The sequence below is a fragment of the Heterodontus francisci genome, unplaced genomic scaffold, assembly GCF_036365525.1.
Source record: "Heterodontus francisci isolate sHetFra1 unplaced genomic scaffold, sHetFra1.hap1 HAP1_SCAFFOLD_75, whole genome shotgun sequence".
NCBI classification, from domain to species: Eukaryota; Metazoa; Chordata; class Chondrichthyes; order Heterodontiformes; family Heterodontidae; genus Heterodontus; species Heterodontus francisci.
This window is the reverse complement of record NW_027141820.1, coordinates 3333441-3352033: the sequence shown is the minus strand read 5'-3', so window position 1 is coordinate 3352033 and position 18593 is coordinate 3333441.

Sequence of the window (18593 nt, the reverse complement as noted above, 5' to 3'; positions counted from 1 at the left end):
GCGGGGGTGAGCGCAGCCTCAGCTGCACCGAGTCTCAGGGGCTCTCAGGACCCCAATCAGAGCCACCAGGCCTGGCGGACGTGCAGCGAGGACCCCGGGGGAGGGAGGGTGCACCATTAAAGTGATGGTGCAGCACCTGCCCCATCCTCGCCGCCACTTCCCGGTTTCTTCTCCCGTTTATCTCAACATTAAGAAGACGCTTTTGCTCTGGACTACACTGGTTAGAAAGTAAGATCCAACTTTGTCTCTGAAAGTGATGAATAGCAGCAACAACAGCAGAATCCAACCCCTGCAGTTACATGTGAACTTGCTGATGTTGCAGCAGATTGAATGACTGAGTGAATCCCTTCCCACACACATGGCAGGGGAACGGCCTCTCCCCAGAGTGAATGTGTTGGTGTTTCAGCAGATCATTACTGCTTTTCAAGCTCTTCTCACAGTCAGGACATTGAAAAGGTCTCTGATCAATGTGAACAAGTTGATGTTCAGTGAGGTTGGATGACTGAGTGAACCCCTTCCCACACACGGAGCAGGTAAATGATCTCTCCCCAGTGTGAACTCACTGGTGTTTCAGCAGGTTGACTCTGGCTGGGTTCAGTTCTACACTCACTGGTTCCTCTCTCTCTCCTCCCCTGAAGGTGCTGATGCTGACTGTATGTACATGCTCTCTCCCCCTCCGACCCTCCCTGTCCAATGTAGTATCTCCAGTTTTGGTGATGTGCTCTCCCTGACCTGTCTCCATTTCTCCTTCTTATACAGACTTGCCCTGAGTGTCACTATTTCATAGAATCAAACAGCACAGAAGGAGGCCAATCGGTCTTTTGTGCCTGTGCTGAATCTATGAAAAAAATGATGCAATTAGTCCAACCCACTGCCTATTTCCCCATAGTCCTGGAGAAATTCACTTTGAAATATTTGTACAATTCCTTTATGAAAGTTATAATTGAATCTGTTTCCACCACCCTGTCAGACAATTCATTCCAAATCCGAATCAGTTACTTCTTAAATGTTGTGAGGGTTCCGGCCTCTACCACCTCTTCAGGGAGTGCGTTCCAGATTCCAACCACCCTCTGGGTAAATTCTTTTCCTCAAATCCCATCTCAACCTCCTGTCCCTTACCTTAAATCTATGCCACCTGGTTATTGACCCCTCCGCTAAGGTAAAATGTTTCTTCCTATCTAACCCATCAATGCCCCTCATAATTTTGTAAACCTCAATCTTATATCCCCTCAGCCTTCTCTGCTCTAAGGAAAACAACGCTAGCCTTTTCAGTCTCTCTTCATAGCTGAAATGCTCCAGCCCAGGCAACATCCTGGTGACTCTCTTCTGTACCCTCTCCAGTGCAATCACATCCTTCCTATAGTGTGGTGCCCAGAACAGTACACAGTACTCCAGCTGTGGCCTAACTAGCATTTTATACAGCTCCGTCATAACCTCCCTGCTCATATATTCTCTGCCTCGGACGATCTATATTGGCCTGTAATCTAAGGCTTTCCTCCTCACTATTTACGACACCACCAATTTTCGTGTCATGTGTGAGAAAGGGTTTGATTCTATCCCTATCAGTATCCGTTACATGCATGTGTTTTTAATCTGCACCCCCTCTGTTTTATTCTCTGTACTTGTCAGCCTCTGGTAGGTGAGTCTGTGTTTTGCTCTTTATCTCTCAGTCTTCGAAGTATGAGCCTGGGTTTGTACCTAATTTTCTTTGTACCTTGCAGGATGGATATTGAAGAGAGGTTTTTACACATTAACTGCCAAATCCTGATAAGTGATTTTTGGGTTTCACACAGTATCTGTCAGTTTCTTGTCTAGGACTGTTGGTTTTACTCTGTCCCTGGCATTTGCTGGTTTGTTAGTGTGGGGTTTACACTGTACCTGTCAGTTTCTCATATGTGAGTGTTGGTTTCACTTTGTATAGAATCATAGATCACAGAATACTTACAGCACAAAAGGAGGGATTCAGCTCATCGTGCTTGTGCTGCCTCTCTGCACAAGCAACTCAGCTCATGCCACATCCTCATGTATTCCATGAAAAGCTGTTTTTTTTCCCTTCAGATAATTATCATATATCCTTTTGAAAGCTATGTTTGAATCTTCCTCCGTCACACTCTCAGGCAGTACATATCAGATCGTAACCATTTGCTGCATAAAAAAGGTTTTTCCTCATGTTGCCTTTGGTTCTTTTCCCATTCACCTTAAATCGGTGTCCTCTGCTTACTCAGCCATGAGTAATATTTCCCATTGCTTTCTCAGCACTGATGAATTGTGAGGTGGGAGACAGCCAGAAGTCCCACTGAGCCGCACTGACTCCCAGCTGAAAAAGAAATGAGGTAAAGTTCAATCTTTCAAAGCGAGATGCTGCAGAGAGTTAAGAGTCCCGAATGAAAGAGAGCGTTTCTCATACTGTTGTTGAATTTCATTTCAAACACTCCTTGTACTCTCTGCTAATGAAGCCTAAAAAGTGGAAAAACTAAATGGCGCTCAAACTCACAACCCTGAGATTAAAAGTCCCATGATCGACAGACTGAACTGAATATGTCACTTCTACTGTACCTCTGTTTGGATGGATGCAACTGTATGCTCCAATGCAAGGGCAGCTTTCAAATCCTCCCATGGGTCCATACGTCAGACTAAGTTCCATGTTGTAAACTCAAGCAAAGGAAATCTGCTCACTTCCAAAACTATCAACAAATTGAAGCTGATTACGATCAACATCATCAGAGGTCAGAACTACCTGGTGAAAGAAGACACCCTGAAGAAGGATCCACAATTATTCAAAGGCATCGACAAAGTGAAAAACAAGAAAATCGATGAGTCAAGCCAAGCTAAACAGAAACACTGAAGAATTCCATTCCAGACCAGAACACAATTAGAGGCATTTTTTGTATTCAAAGCTGGGCATTAGTATTTAATAGTTGATATATAATTTTGAATATATTTGAATTTCTTTATTCATTTGGCACTGCTGAACATGAAGCAGTCTTAAATCATTTAATTTTTTTTTGTAAAATCTGATTTACCAGATTAAAATATTAGATCAAGGGAGAAATTTCAAAGATTACTGGACCAGTAATCCAGAGGCCTGGACTCAAGATCCAGTGACAGCCAGGACGTCAAGGCGGGAAACACTCCGCACTAGTCTGCAGTGAGCGATTCCATCGAAGGTAGAGCACAATCTCTTTAATATAAGAATGTATATTTTTTAATAATTAATCACTCAAGACCTTCCTGGTCTCTGCATCTCAGCTGCTCTCTGGATAAACTTGCAGAAAGTATTTCAACCTGTAAAGCAGGAGTCTCGGGAATGTATAATGATATTTTCTCGCCTTCGGGCAATATTTTAATCAATACAGTGTGGGACAACCTGTCTGGGCACAACTCCACGAGTTTCTCTTGAACTAGTGACCTCACAATCACTAACTTCTATGGTAACAATCTTCAGCTCATCACCTCCGGTACGTAGCTCTAATCTTAATGTACATTTAAACAACCTTTCAAGTCCAGTTGCAGTTTTTGTTGCCTTACCTGCACAAGCTTAAAAAGTGAAAAACGGAAGCAAGTTTTACTGAACATTCTGGTGGTCAGTTCGGGCACGGGAAAAAAATGAAAGGACTCGGACCAGGTCGGATGCGGTGCTGTCAGGCTTGGGTCGGGTTTCATTTGCTGACCCGAGCAGGCCTTTAGTTACTGTTGCAACCTTATATTCCCACTTGACAATCTGTATATTTTGTTCATTTCAATTTTGTCGACAAGCTCTTTGAATCCAGTTCCCCTGTCCTCAAGCAGGCTCAGTTTGGAAATCGATTCCGCTTTCTGGAAGGCTGAAAGCAATCGATGACCTTAAACTAAAAATGGCAACAGAAAAGGGCTTGTCTGGGATTTGAACCCAGAACCTCTCACATGTTAATCACTTATATACCCAAAGCGAGAATCATACCCCTAGACCAACGAGCCACCGTTGGCATAGTTTTTATTCGCTCCTGTGGAATTTCACTGGCACCCACAGCCGATCATGCATTTTTTTCAGATCAAAACAATATCCTACAAAGCTGAAATCAAAACAGAAAGTGCTGGAAATACTCAGCACCTCTGACAGCATCTGTGGAGAGAGAAACAGAGTTAACATTTCAGGGTTTTCACCTTTTGTTTGAGCCATCTTTTCAGACTGCTTCTGTCCATCCAATCTCACTTTTTACTCTATCCACATTCTAAGGGTGGTGCAGTGGTGAGCTCTGTAGCTTCACAACTTCAGTGACCCTGATTCAGTTCTGTATACTGCCTGTGTGGAGTTTGCAAGTTGTTTATGTGGGCTTCCACAAGGTACTCTGGTTTCCTCCCACAACGAAAGACTTGTGGGTTGATAGATAAATTGACTGTTGTAAATTGGCCCTAGGGTAGGTGATAGGAGAAATGTGGGGATGTGGTAGGGAATTCTGGGTTAACATAGGATTAGTATAAATGGGTGGTTGATGGTCAGTGCAGACTCAGTGGGCCAAAGGGCCTATATCAGTGCTGCATATCTCTATAACCATTCTCTAAGCAAATGCATTTTTCATGAATTCCTCATTTCTTTTATTAACGACAATTTTATATTTCCGGCCCTTGCTTCATACGATACCACAAGTGGAATCATGTTTCCATCAACCCGATCAAACCCCTTCACTATTTCCTCATATTGCAATGTTTCTTTCACCCTGACAGACTGTGGACTTTCTGCTGCTTGATTGCAGTTCTTGCTTCCCGCCAGTAGATGTCACCTCACTCTAATATCGTGAAGTTTACAAATGTGAGAGAGACACAACAGGAAATAATTGTTCACATTATAGTGAATGTGTGGGATTTAGGAATACTGGGAGTGGACACGAGTTATTATTGAATTTGTCAAACCAAACATATGTTATAATGTTGTGTTAAATTTGTCACTCTGTTGTCTTGATTCTGAGAGTGACATAGACTCATCGAGTCATTGGGTCATTTGTAGTACAGAAGGAGGTCATTCGCCCCATCGAGTACAGGCCAGCTCTCCATGGAGCGATCCAGTCAGTCCCACTCGTCTGCTCGATCCCCCTAGCCCTGTAAATTTATTTCCTTCAAATGCCCATCGAAATTCCTTTTGTAACCAACGATTGTCACAACTTCCTCCGCCCTCGGGGGCAGCGAGTTGCAGATCATTACCAATCACTGTGTAAAAAAGTTCTTCCGCACATTCCCCCTGCATCTCTTGTCCAAAACCTTCAATCTGAATCCCCTAGTCCTTGTAGCAATAGTTAATGGGAACAATTTTTCCTTGCCAACTTATCTAAAACTGTCATAGCCTTCGACACCTCCATCAATTCTCCCCTCAATCTCCTTTGATACAGGCAGAAAAAACCCTGTTTTTCTAACCTAACCTTGAAACTAAAACCCTCCATCCCTGGAACTATTCTGGTAAATCTCCTCTGCATCCTCTCAAGAATCCGCACATCCTTTCTAAAGATTGGTGAGCAGATCTGGATGCAACACTCCAATTGGGGCCTAACCAGAGTTCAGCATAACAACCCTGCTTTTGTACTCAATGTCTCTATTTATAAAGCCCAAGATCCCACATGCTTTGCTAACCACTCTCGCAATATCTCTGAACAGTTGAGGTGACTGAGCGGTTTCAGCTTCTCTGTTCAGATTGCAGCTTTCACTGGAGGCATGTGTTTAAATCCCACTTCTGACAACTTGATTTTCAGTTACTTTGCAGAGCTTCCTTGAAGGTTTGAGGTAGAGTAAATACTGAGGAACTGTTTCTAACTGCTGAACGGTCAATAACCGAAGGTTACAGATTTAATGTGACTCACAAAACTGGAAAGAACTTGAGGAAAAGTTCCTTTCTGCAACGTGTGGTTAGGATTTCAGTTATGTGGATAGATTGGAGAAGCTGGGGTTGTTCTCCTTCGAGAGGAGATTTGACAGAGGTGTTCACAATCATGAGGGGTCGTGACAGACCCGATAGAGATAAACTGTTGGTAGAAGGATTGAGACTCAGGTAAAAGCTGTGGCTCAGTTGGTCACATTCACCTCGAAATCACAAGCTTCTGGGTTCAGAGTTCACAGCTGACACTCCAGTACAGCACTGAGGGTGTTGAAGGTGCTGCCTTTCAGGTGTGATGTGAAACCAAGACCTGGTCTGCATGTTTGGGTGAATGTAAAAGATCTCATGCTGCAATTTCAAACAAGTGAAGAGCAATTCTCCCTGGTGTTGTGATCAATATTTCCCCCTCAATCAGATCAGTTGGTCATTATCACATTGCTGTTTGTGGGTATTAGCTGCTGCATTTCTGACATTACATCAGTGATTACACTTCAAAAGTATTTCATTGTCTACAAAGTGCTTTGATATGTCCAGTGGTCTTGAAAGGTGCTATATAAATGCAAGTCTTTTCTTTCTTTATCACAACACATTACTGTGTAAAAAATGGTTCTTCATGTCACCTCTGGTTCTTCTGCCAATCACCTGATATCTGTGTCCTCTGCTTACTGACCCTTTTACCACTGGAAACAGTTTCTCCTTATTTAAACTATTGAAAACCTCCATGATTTTGAACAAATGTGTCAAATCTTTTCGGAACTTTCTCTGCTGCAAGGAGAACAACCCCAGCTTCTCCAATCTCTCCACATCACTGAAGTCCCTCACCCTGCTACCATTGTGGCAAATCTCTTTTTTATTCTTTCACGGAATGTGGGCATCGCTGGCAACGGCAGCATTTATTGCCCATTCCTAACTTCCCTTGAGAAGGTGGTGGTGAGCCGCCTTTTTGAGCTGTTGCAGTCCATGTGGTGTAGGTAAATCCACAGTGCTGTTCGGAAGGGAGTTCCGGGATTTTGATCCAGTGACAGTGAAGGAACGGTGATATAGTTCCCAGTCAGGATGGTGTGTAGCTTGGACGGGAACTGGCAGATGGTGGTGTTCCTATGCATCCAATGTCCTTCTAGGTGGTCGAGGTCATGGGTTTGTCAGGTGCTGTCGAAGGAGGCTTGGTGAGTTATTGCAGTGCATCTTGTAGATGGTACGTACTGCTGCCACTGTTCACTGGTGGTGGAGGGAGTGAATATTTAAGGTGGTGGATGGGGTGCTGATCAAGCGAGCTGCTTTGTCCTGGATGATGTTGAGCTTCTTGAGTGATGTTGGAGCTGCACTCATCCAGGCAAATGGGGAGTATTCCATCACGCTCCTGACTTGTGCTTGTAGATGGTGGACAGGAGGTGAGTGATTCACAGCAGAATTCCCAGCCTCTGACCTGCTCTTGTAGCTACGGTATTTATGTGGCTGATCCAATTCAGTTCCTGCTCAACGGTAACCCCCAGAATGTTGATAGTGAGGGATTCAGCAATGGTAATGCCATTGAATGTCAAGGGGAGATGGTTAGATTCTCTCTTGTTGGAGATGTTCATTGCCTGGCACTTTTGTGGGTTGAATATTCCTTGTCACTTATCAGCCCAAGCCCAATGTTGTCCAGGTCTCTCTACATGTGGACACGGACTGCTTCAGTAGCTGAGGAGTTGCTAATGCTACTGAACATTTTGCAATCATCAGCGAACATCCCCACTTCTGACCTTATGATAGAGGGAAGGTCATTGATGAAGCAACGGAAGATGGTTGGGGCCTAGGACACTACCCTGAGGAAATCCTGAGTGCTGTTCTGGGACTGAGATGATTGGCCACCCACAACTATCACCATATTCCTTTGCGCCAGGTAGGACTCCAACTAAAGAACAAAGAACAAGGAAAATTACAGCACAGGAACAGGCCCTTCGGCCCTCCAAGCCTGCGCCGATCCAGATCCTCTACCGAAACATGTCGCCTATTTTCGAATGGTCTGTATCTCTTTGCTTCCTGCCCATTCCTGTCTCTGTCTAGATACATCTTAAAAGACGCTATCGTGCCCGCGTCTGCCACCTCCGTTGGCAACGCGTTCCAGGCACCCACCACCCTCTGCGTAAAGAACTTTCCACGCATATCCCGCCTAAACTTTTCCCCTCTCACTTTGAACTCGTGACCCCTAGTATTTGAATCCCCCACTCTGGGAAAAAGCTTCTTGCTATCCACCCTGTCTATAACTCTCATGATTTTGTACACCTCAATCAGGTCCCCCCTCAACCTCCGTCTTTCTAATGAGAATAATCCTAATCTACTCAACGTCTCTTCATAGCGAGCGCCCTCCATACCAGGCAACATCCTGGTGAACCTCCTCTGCACCCTCTCCAAAGCATCCACATCCTTTTGGTAATGTGGCGACCAGGACTGTATGCAGTATTCCAAATGTGGCCGAACCAAAGTCCCATACAACTGTAACATGACCTGCCAACTCTTGTACTCAATACCCCGTCCGATGAAGGAAAGCATGCCGTATGCCTTCTTGACCACTCTATTGACCTGCGTTGCCACCTTCAGGGAACAATGGACCTGAACACCCAAATCTCTCTGTACATCAATTTTCCCCAGGACATTTCCATTTACTGTATAGTTCACTCTTGAATTGGATCTTCCAAAATGCATCACCTCGCATTTACCCTGATTGAACTCCATCTGCCATTTCTCTGCCCAACTCTCCAATCTATTTATATTCTGCTGTATTATCTGACAGTCCCCTTCACTATCTGCTACTCCACCAATCTTAGTGTCGTCTGCAAACTTGCTAATCAGACCACCTATACTTTCCTCCAAATCATTTATGTACATCACAAACAACAGTGGTCCCAGCACGGATCCCTGTGGAACACGTCTCCATTTTGAGAAACTCCCTTCCACTGCTACTCTCTGTCTCCTGTTGCCCAGCCAGTTCTTTATCCATCTAGCTAGTACACCCTGGACCCAATGCGACTTCACTTTCTCCATCAGCCTACCATGGGGAACCTTATCAAACGCCTTACTGAAGGCCATGTATATGACATCTACAGCCCTTCCCTCATCAATCAACTTTGTCACTTCCTCAAAGAATTCTAGTGGAGAGTTTTCTCCCTGGTGGCCATTGACTTCAATTTTGCAAGGGCTCCTTGATGCCCTTGGCAAGAGCAGTCACTGTCTCCTCACCTCACCTCTTGAGTTCAGCTCTTTTGTCCAAATTTGGGTCAAGGCTGCAACGAGGTCAGGAACCAAGTGGCTCTGGCAGAACCCGAAATGAGCATTGATGAGCAGGTTATTGCTGTGTAACTGCTGCTTGATAGCCCTGTCAATGACACCTTCCATCACTTTACTGATGATCAAGAGGAGGCTGATGGGGCAGTAATTGGCAGGGTTGGATTTGTCCTGCTTTTTGTTTGCAGGACATACCTGGGCAATTTTCTATGTTGCTGGGTAGATGCCAGTGTTGGAGCTGTACTGGAACAGCGTGGCTAGTGGCGCGGCTAGTTCTGGAGCATCAGTCATCAGCACTGCTGCCGGGATGTTGTCAGTATCCAGTGCCTTCAGCCATTTCTTGATACCATGTGGAGTGAAGTGGATTTGCTGAAGATTGGCATCTGCGATGCTGGGGACATCAGGAGGAGGTCGAGATGCATCATTTAGTTGATACTTCTGGCTGAAGATGGTTGCAAATTATTCAACCTTGTATTTTGCACTGATATGCTGGTCTCCCCTATCATTAAGGATGGGGATATTTGTGGAACCTCCTGTTGATTGTTTAATTATCCACCACCATTCAGGACTGGATGTGGCAGGACTGCAGAGCTTTGATCTGATCTGTTGGTTGTGAGATCACTCAGCTCTGTCTATTGCATGCTGCTTCCACTGTTTGACATGCAAGTAATCCTGTGTTGTAGCTTCACTCATTTTTAGGTCTGCTTGGTGCTGCTCCTGACATGCCCTCCTGCACACATCATTGAACCACTATTGCTCCCTTGGCTTGATGGTAATGGTAGAGTGAGGGATATGTCAGGCTATGAGGTAACATATTGTGTTTAAATACAATTCTGCTGCTGCAGATGGCCCACAGTGCCTCATGGATGCCCAGTTTTGAGTTGCCAGATCTGTTCATTTCTTCCCTCAGATATAATTGGAAAAAACTTCCAAAGGAATGCATGTACTAAACAAAAAGGAGAGAGAAATAAATACTGACAAAATAGATGGCAGCATTTGCAAGGTAAAAAGATTTATAAGTTTTATTATCGATGAGTGAGAGGAATATATCACACTTTGGGGCTTCTGTCAGTGGATTTACTGATAATTTTGGGAATTGATAGGAAGCTGCTTCATGGTTGGTGGAACAAACTCCCGCCCTTGGGGTGGAGCCAACAGCTGCATCCGTCCAATAACAGACAGAGTAGAAGTACTGTATCAGGCCTTGTCAGCTCAGTTGGTAGAGCATGAGACTTTTAATCTCAGGGTCTTGGATTTGAGACCCATGTTGTGTGGTTGTTCTTCCCTTTTTCAGACTTCATCGGCAGAGAGTTCAAGGGGTGTTTGAAATTAAATTCAACAACATCACCAGATTTCAACTCCCCCCCTCCCAGTGTAGTTGAATGGACCTTCAACCTCTGCCCTCCCCCTTCCCCTCCCTCCCAGAACTGCAACAGGGATCCCCTTGTCCTCACTTTCCACCCCACCTGCCTCCACAGCAGCACAGTGGCGCAGTGGTTAGCATTGCAGCCTCACAGTTCCAGCAACCCGGGTTCAATTCTGGGTACTGTCTGTGTGAAGTTTGCAAGTTCTCCCTGTGTCTGTGTGGGTTTCTTCCGGGTGCTCCAGTTTTCTCTCACAACCCGAAAGACTTGCAGGTTGGTAGGTAAATTGGCCATTATAAATTGCCCCTAGTATAGGTAGGTCGTAGGGAAATATAGGGACAGGTGGGGATGTGGTAGGAGTATAGAATTAGTATAAATGGGTGGTTGATCGTCGGCACAGACCATGTGGGCCGAAGGGACTGTTTCAGTGCTGTATCTCTGAACAGAAACACATCCAAAGGATCATCCTCCACCATTTCCACCACCTCCAGCGTGATGCCACCACCAAACGCAACTTCCCCTCCCTTGTCAGCATTCCGAAGGGATTGTTCCTTCCACAACACCCTGGACCACTCATCCATTACCCCAACACCTCTTCCCCTTCCCAAGGCACCTTCCCATGCAATCGCAGGAGATATAATACCTGCCCTTTTCCCTCCTCTCTGCTCATTATCTAAAGCCCCAAACACTCCTTTTGGATGAAGCAGCGATTTACTTGTACTTCTTTCAATTATGTATACTGTATTCACTACTCACAATGCGGGCTCGTCTGAACTGGGGAGACCAAAAGCAGGTTAGGTGGAACACCTCTGCTCAGGCCGAAAGCATGATCCTGAGCTTCTGGTTGCTTGCCATTTCAACACTCCCCACTGCTCTCATGTCAACATTTCTGTCTTTGGCCTGCTCCAGTGTTCCAGTGAAAATCGACCCAAGCTCGAGGTGCAGCACCCGACCTTTTGATTCGGCACTCTACAGCCTTGTGGATTGAACATTGTGTTCAATAACATCAGAGCATGACTGGTGTCAGGCAACCACAAGCATTAACACACTTTGTCCCAGGACAGCTTTGTTATTTAATCTCTCCTGCCCTCTGCCCTATCAAACACCTTCCCCTTTGTTCTCTCCCACATGCCCCTCCCCTTCACTTGTTTAAAACCTAATTCTTTTCTAACCTGTGTCAGTTCTGATGAAAGGTCACAGACCAGAAATGTTAACTCTGTTTCTCTCACCACAGATGCTGCCAGAGCTATTGAGTATTTCCAGCACTTTTTGTTTTTATTTCAGATTTCCAGCATCTGCAGTATTTTGCTTTTATTTTGTCAGAAAGTCTTTCCTTGATTCAGGACTCTTACCTCTCTCCAGAATCTCTCTGCTAAAGATTGAACTTTATCTCATTTCACTCACAGCTCAGGGTCAGTGTGGCACAGTGGGACTTCTGGCTGTCTCCCACTTCACAGTCCATCAGTACTGAGAAAACAATGGGGAATATTACTCACATGTTGTGTTCTGTAACTTTTTACAAACACTTTAATGTATATGTTGTCTTCCAAAGCAGTGACAGAATGGTGGCTTTCGTGTGTTGTTGAAATAGCTTTGTTGAGTTCGTGCTGTACTAACAGTTGAACACTTTTTGGTTCAATACCAAGTTTTGGCACTTTCAAACTCTCCTGTGTCTTTTTCTTTGGCTCCAATTGTCAAGCTGTTTGATTTACTCTGAAATTAGCACCAGAGAACCAAGGCACCAGCGAGCATGAGGAGCTGAAATTAGCACAGATCAAATCCACTTAATACTTCTGACTGAAGATGGTTGCAAATGCTTCAGTTTTGCCTTTTGCACTGACTTGCTCAGCACCACCATCATTGAGGATGTGAATGTTTTTGGAGCCTCCTCATCTTGTTAGTTAATTAATTATCCACCACCATTCACGACTGGATGTGGCAGGACTGTGGAGCTGTGATCTGATCCTGAGGGAGATATCCGTGCGTGGAGTGGCGGGATGTATGGAGAGTGATCCTGAAGAGGGTGTCCGAGCCTGGAGTGGAAGCTTTCCGTGGAGGGACAGGAGTAGGTCATTCAGCCCCAGTGTTTTATAAAGGTTTAGCATAACTTATTTGCTTTTACTCTATGCCTCTATTAATAAAGCCAAGTGTCCTGTTTGCTCTTAGCAACCTTTTCAAACCTTGATCAAAAAAGATTGGTGTACATTGTCTCATTCTTCCTCCCAAACTGCATCACTTCACAATTCTCTGTGTAAAATTTTATCTGTTGTGTGAAAGCCCATTTTACCAGTGTGTTTAAGTTCCTCTGAAGTGTGTTACTGTCACTGGCATAGGACGAAATTCACGAGCATTCTTTGATGCTATCTCCTTGGAAAGAGCAATCTTACACACTAGCTCAAATTGGGATTTTGTGTGTTTAGTATCTTTCCTCATCTACCAATATAAGCACAAATCTGTCTCATAATGTACGGTCTAAGAATGTGCCAATGTTGCAAGGTGGTGATAAATTCTTCAGTGTCACAATGTACTCACCAACTGTTTCACTACTTTTCTGATTTCTGGATCCAAGTTTGTAGCTTTCCGTGATCTCGAGTGGCTTAGGGTTGAGCCTCACTTCAACGAAGAAACGGAAAATTATGATTTAAAGATTACACTGTCAATCATTCACATCTCTGTCTTCTCCTGAACTTCGAGTTCAAATTTGTTTGTGAAGTTGAGTCACACGTTAAGACAGCACAGTCTTTTTCTTTGTGAAGGAAGTGATTTGGGAATGGCTGTTTGAAACTGTCCCTTCTTGCACAGAAATTCAGTGCAAATACTTGATCACTCACAATTTCCTTGAGAGAAATTTGTTCACAATCGCATTCGACACGGAAACTGCCTCAGCATTAATCTCACTGAAGCAGAATGTGACCGTGTTGTTTGTTTCAGAATGTTGTTGCCGTTATTTGTCGCTTTTAACCGAGACTGGGAGACAGGGCAAGTTTGATCCGAGGTTGGAATATATTATCATTCAGGAGCAAGAAAAATCAAAAGGAACAAAATAAGAAAACCCTGTCTCCAGATTTGAGAATCTGTCGATCCGCTTTGGGAAAGTGAATCAGAGCAGAATGAAGGGTGAACTGTCCAGAAGAGATGAAGACACAGCTCAGTCAACACGTTCCCCTGGTTTATGATGCTGGAACATTCATCACACAGAAATGATTCAACCCAATGACAAACATTCTTCCAGCTGATAATTTATGCTACTGATTTAAGGACTGTTTCATGTGGTTACCGAGTGACGACGAGAAGATGTTAAACTTTGTTCTATTCAATCTAGCTGTGATGAAGTTTGAATTTTTCTACCTTTTATAAACAGTATTTGAAGGGTCTCGGTAACAATGTTCAGTTTTGATGAGAGTGGGGTCTGGGTGAGAAGCTGCTGAGTGTGACAGGGTCAGGACTGGATGCAGGAAGTTCTCTGACAGTCTCCCTCTATCTCTCTAATGGGTTTGAGTTGATTTACGACTGGTAGCTTTTATTTTACTTTTCTTATTTTGAGAAAGAGCCCTGAAACAGGCCCTTCGGCCCACCGAGTCTGTGCCAACCAGCAACCACCCATTTATACTAATCCTACATTAATCCCATATTCTCTACCACATCCCCACCATTCCCCAACCACGTACCTACATTTTGGACAATTTACAATGGCCAATTTACCTATCAACCTGCAAGTCTTTTGGAGGTGGGAGGAAACCAGAGCACCCGGCGGAAACCCACACAGACACAGGGAAAACTTGCAAACCCCACACAGGCAGTACCCAGAACTGAATCCTGGTCACTGGAGCTGTGAGGCTGTGGTGCTAACCATTTCGCCACTGTGCTGCTGTTGGTGCTTTGATAAATGAAGGAAGTTCCCTCCACCCATTTTTTTTGGACAGACAGTGTGGTATAAGGATGTAAAGGGTTAATGTTGAAGATGGTGGGATCAACCCCTCCCAATGTCAGAGTGATAATGTAACAGTCACATGAGATGAAGTTTGGGAGAAGAGAGAGCAGCACCAAGGATGCTAGCTTAGCAGGCTTGATGAGTGTGTATTTTGTATTGTGTAAATTAGAAAAGAGTTCTTAGTTCTTTCAGCAGGAAATGTGTCCAGAAAATATCGAGAAACTCACAATTTTATTATTCAGGAGTCAGAACACTGATATTAATTCCAAATGACATTTCTGGGACCAATTAACAAAAAAAGTAGAGAATAATATTGCTCACTGATTGAAATCCCCCAGTGAGGAGACAGTTAAACAGGTGATCTATTGGGGCATCCTTCGATCCAAGGTTTCAGCAACATTTAATCTCCCTTTTTGGTGAAATTCTCTGTTATTTGCAACTTTTTTTATCAGCCTTGATGGGTGAGTGAAAAAACTGAAAAAATGGAACAGTTCCATCCTTTCTTTTCTTCCTTCTTCTCTTCTTTCCATCAGTTTCTCTTTTCTGTCTCAGATCAATATAATGATGAGAATCCCAATTTAATCTGCTGTTTCTGGTGTTTTATCCATTCCAATCAAAATTTCAACATTCCAATCAAATCTATTTGTTATTCCACAGTGTCTCTCCATGTGTTTTATTCTGTTGTATTCTCTCACAGTCTGTTTGATGATCAATGTCACATCTCACTCTCTGTTCTGGTGAAGATCAGAAGCAGTGATATCTGTTTACACCACCCGACAAGATGATCTGAGGCTGTGTCTCTCTGGTCATGTGGAGTTAAAGCAATTCTTCCAGTCAGTTAGTTCAGTTGTCATTTCATGAGAAATTCGGTCTTCATGACTTCGTCAGTGACCTCATGGTTCCGGTTTCTGAGTGATGTTAATCATGATGTGATGAAATGATTGTATGTTCCAGTCTTTCCGTGGTGGGTTTTCACACTGAGTAGAAATGTGTTGGACATGGTCTGAAAATGTTTCACACCGCTCCATTCCCAACTTCATTTACTTGCAGAAGATATATTTCCATCATGACACAGCTCGCTGCACAGCTAGAAGCTGTGCTGAAGGTGACAGCTAGGCTTATACAACTGACAAGGTGGCCGAGAGGTTAAGGCGATAGACTGCTAATTCATTGTGCTCTGCATGTTTGGGTTCGAATCCCATCCTTGCCACTTGTTTATGAACTATTTATGTTGGGGGAGTTTATGTGTAAAGTAAGCCTCAAAACCCGTTTTTGTCTGTGTCCAGATAGTGATTCCAGAATTGGTTATACTTTATTAAAATTGAGACAGACATTTGGAATTCTTCACCCAAACTGCACTGGAATGAAGATCAAATAGGGATCACGAAACGGAGCAAGATTTTTCTTCCCCTCCTTCCTTCCATCTTTACTTTCTCTGGCTTTGCACCAAGTGAAAGACAAATGGGAAAAGCAAATGGCGAGGGAGCAGATGCAGAAAATTATCCTTTGGCAAGAAATTTATTTTCAAATCTTCTTGATCGATTAATTGAGTGAGCAATGCTTTGGCAGATGGAGTTTAAAATGAGGGGTCATCTGCTACCTGCGATAGATCAGAGAGTTTTTTTGGAAGATGTGAGATGTTAGAAACGGCGGAGGAGCAGAGACCCGAATACTGAATTAATAAAAGCTCGTGGACTGGTCGAAAATAATGTGAAAAGTGAACAGAATATGAAGATTGGAACTCATGTTGCAGTGATATAAAGCTCTGTGCTCCTGAAGTAAATGTCCAAGCCCAGATTGTGGGGAATCTGTGGAGAGTGATTTGGTTTTTATTCATTCTTGGGTGTGAGTATCGCTGATAAGGCGAGCATTTATTCCCCATTCCTATTGCCGTTGAGAAGGTGGTGGAGAGCTGCCTTCTTGAACTGATGCAGTCCATATGGTGCAGGAACACCCACAGTGCTATTGGGGAGGGAGTTCCAGGATTGTGACCCAACAACAGTGAAGAAATGGCGATATCGTTCCAAGTCAGGATGGTGAGTGACTTGGAGGGGAACCTGCAGGTAGTGAGTTCCCATGCATCTGCTGCCCTTGTCCTTCGAGGTGATAGTGGTCACGAGTTTGGAAGGTGCTGTTGAAGGATACTTGGCGAGTTGCTGCAGTGCATATGGAGATGGTACACACTGCAGCCGCTGTTTACTGGTTGTGGAGGGATTGAATGTTTAAGGTGGCGGGTTAGGTGCCGATCAAGTGTGCTGCTTTGTCCTGGATGGTGTTGAGCTTCTTGAGTGTTGTTGAGTGGGATGTATTCCATCCCACTCCTGACTTGTGCCTTGTAGATGGTGGACAGGATTTGGGGTGTCAGGAGGTGAGATACTTGCTGCAGAATTCGTAATCTCTGACCTGCGCTGATAGCCACAGCATTGATGTGACTGGTCCAGTTACGTTTCTGGTCAAGATGTTGATGGTGGGGGATTTAACGATGATAATGCTTCTGAATATCAAAAGGTAGATTTTTTCTCTCTCTCATTGGAGATGTTCACTGCTTGGCACTTGTGTGGCCAGAAGGTTGCTTGTCACTTATCAGCTCAAGCCTGAATGTTGCTCAGGTCTTGCTGCTTGCAGGCACAGACTGCTTCAGTATCTGAAGAGTTGTGAATCATCATCTAACATTCCCACTTCTGACTTATGTTGAAGAGAAAGTCGTCAATGAAACAGCTGGGATGTTTGGGTCTGTGACACTACCCTGAGAAACTCCTGAGGCAATGTCCTGGGCTGAGATGATTGGCCTCCACTAACCACAACATCTTGTTTTGTGCGAGGTATGACTTCAACAAGTGGAGAGTTTTCCCCCTGATTCCCATTGACTTCAAATTTGCTGGGGATCCTTGATGCCACACTCACTCAAGGGCAATCACTCTCACCTCTCCTCTGGAATTCCAGTCTTTCATCTCTGTTTGGACCAAGCTGCAATGAGGTCAGACGAACATAAGATCAGAAGAACTAGTAGCAGGAGTAGGCCATTTGACCCCTCGAGCTTGCTCCGCCATTCAATAGGATCATGGCTGACCTGATCATGACCTCAACCCCACTTTCTTGCCTGCCCACATAACCCTTGGCTCTCTTGTAGATAAAAATCTTGAAGCCATTCAATGACCCAGATTCCACTGCTCTCTGCGGTAAAGAATTCCAAAGATTAATGACCCTCTGAGAGAAGAAATTCCTTCTTAAATGAAAAACCCCTAAATCTGAAACTGTGTCCCCGAGTTCTAGATTCCACCACGAGAGAAAACATCCTCTCAGCATCTACCCTGTCAAGCTCCCTCAGAATCTTATATGTCTCAATACGTTCTCCTTTCATTTTTCTCAACTCCAATGAGTATCGGTCCAACCTGCTCAACTTTCCTCATGAGACAACACCTTCATCACAGGAATTAATCCAATGAACCTTCTCTGAACTGCCTCCAATGCAAGTATATCCCTCCTTAAATAAGGAGACCAAAACTGTACACAGTACTCTCGGTGTGGTTTCACCAGCACCATGTACATTTGTCGCAAGACTTCTCTACTTTTATACTCCATCCCCCTTGCAATAAAGGGTAACATTCCATTTGCCTTCCTAATTATTTGCTGTACCTGCATGGTAACTTTTTGTGATTCATGTACGAGGACACCCAGATCCTTCTGCACCGCAGCATTCTGTAATCTCTCACAATTTAAATAATATTTTCCTTTTCTATTCTTCCGACCAAAGTGGATAACCTCACATTTTCCCACATTCTACTCTATCTGCCAAATTATTTCCTGGAGCTGAGAGACCCTGGCAGAACCTAAATTGTGCATCGATGAGCAGATTATTGCTAAGTGTGTGGTGCTTGATAGCACTGTTGGTGACATCTTCCATCACTTTGCTGATGATTGGTAGTAGACTGATGGGGCGGCAATTGGTCAGATTGGATTTGTCCTGCATTTTTTTTACGGAGAGGGCACACTTGGGTAATTTTCCACATTGTCAAGTAGATGCCTGTGTTGCAGCTCTTCTGGAACAGCTTGGCTGAGAGCGCAGCGAGTTCTGGAGCACAAGTCTTCAGTACGAGTGTGGAAGTGAGCAGAAAGGCATGGCACTATGCTTAATGGGAAATATAGCCAAGTTAGGAATAGTAGCTTTGCTGAGCTTTGATTTTAAGTGGCA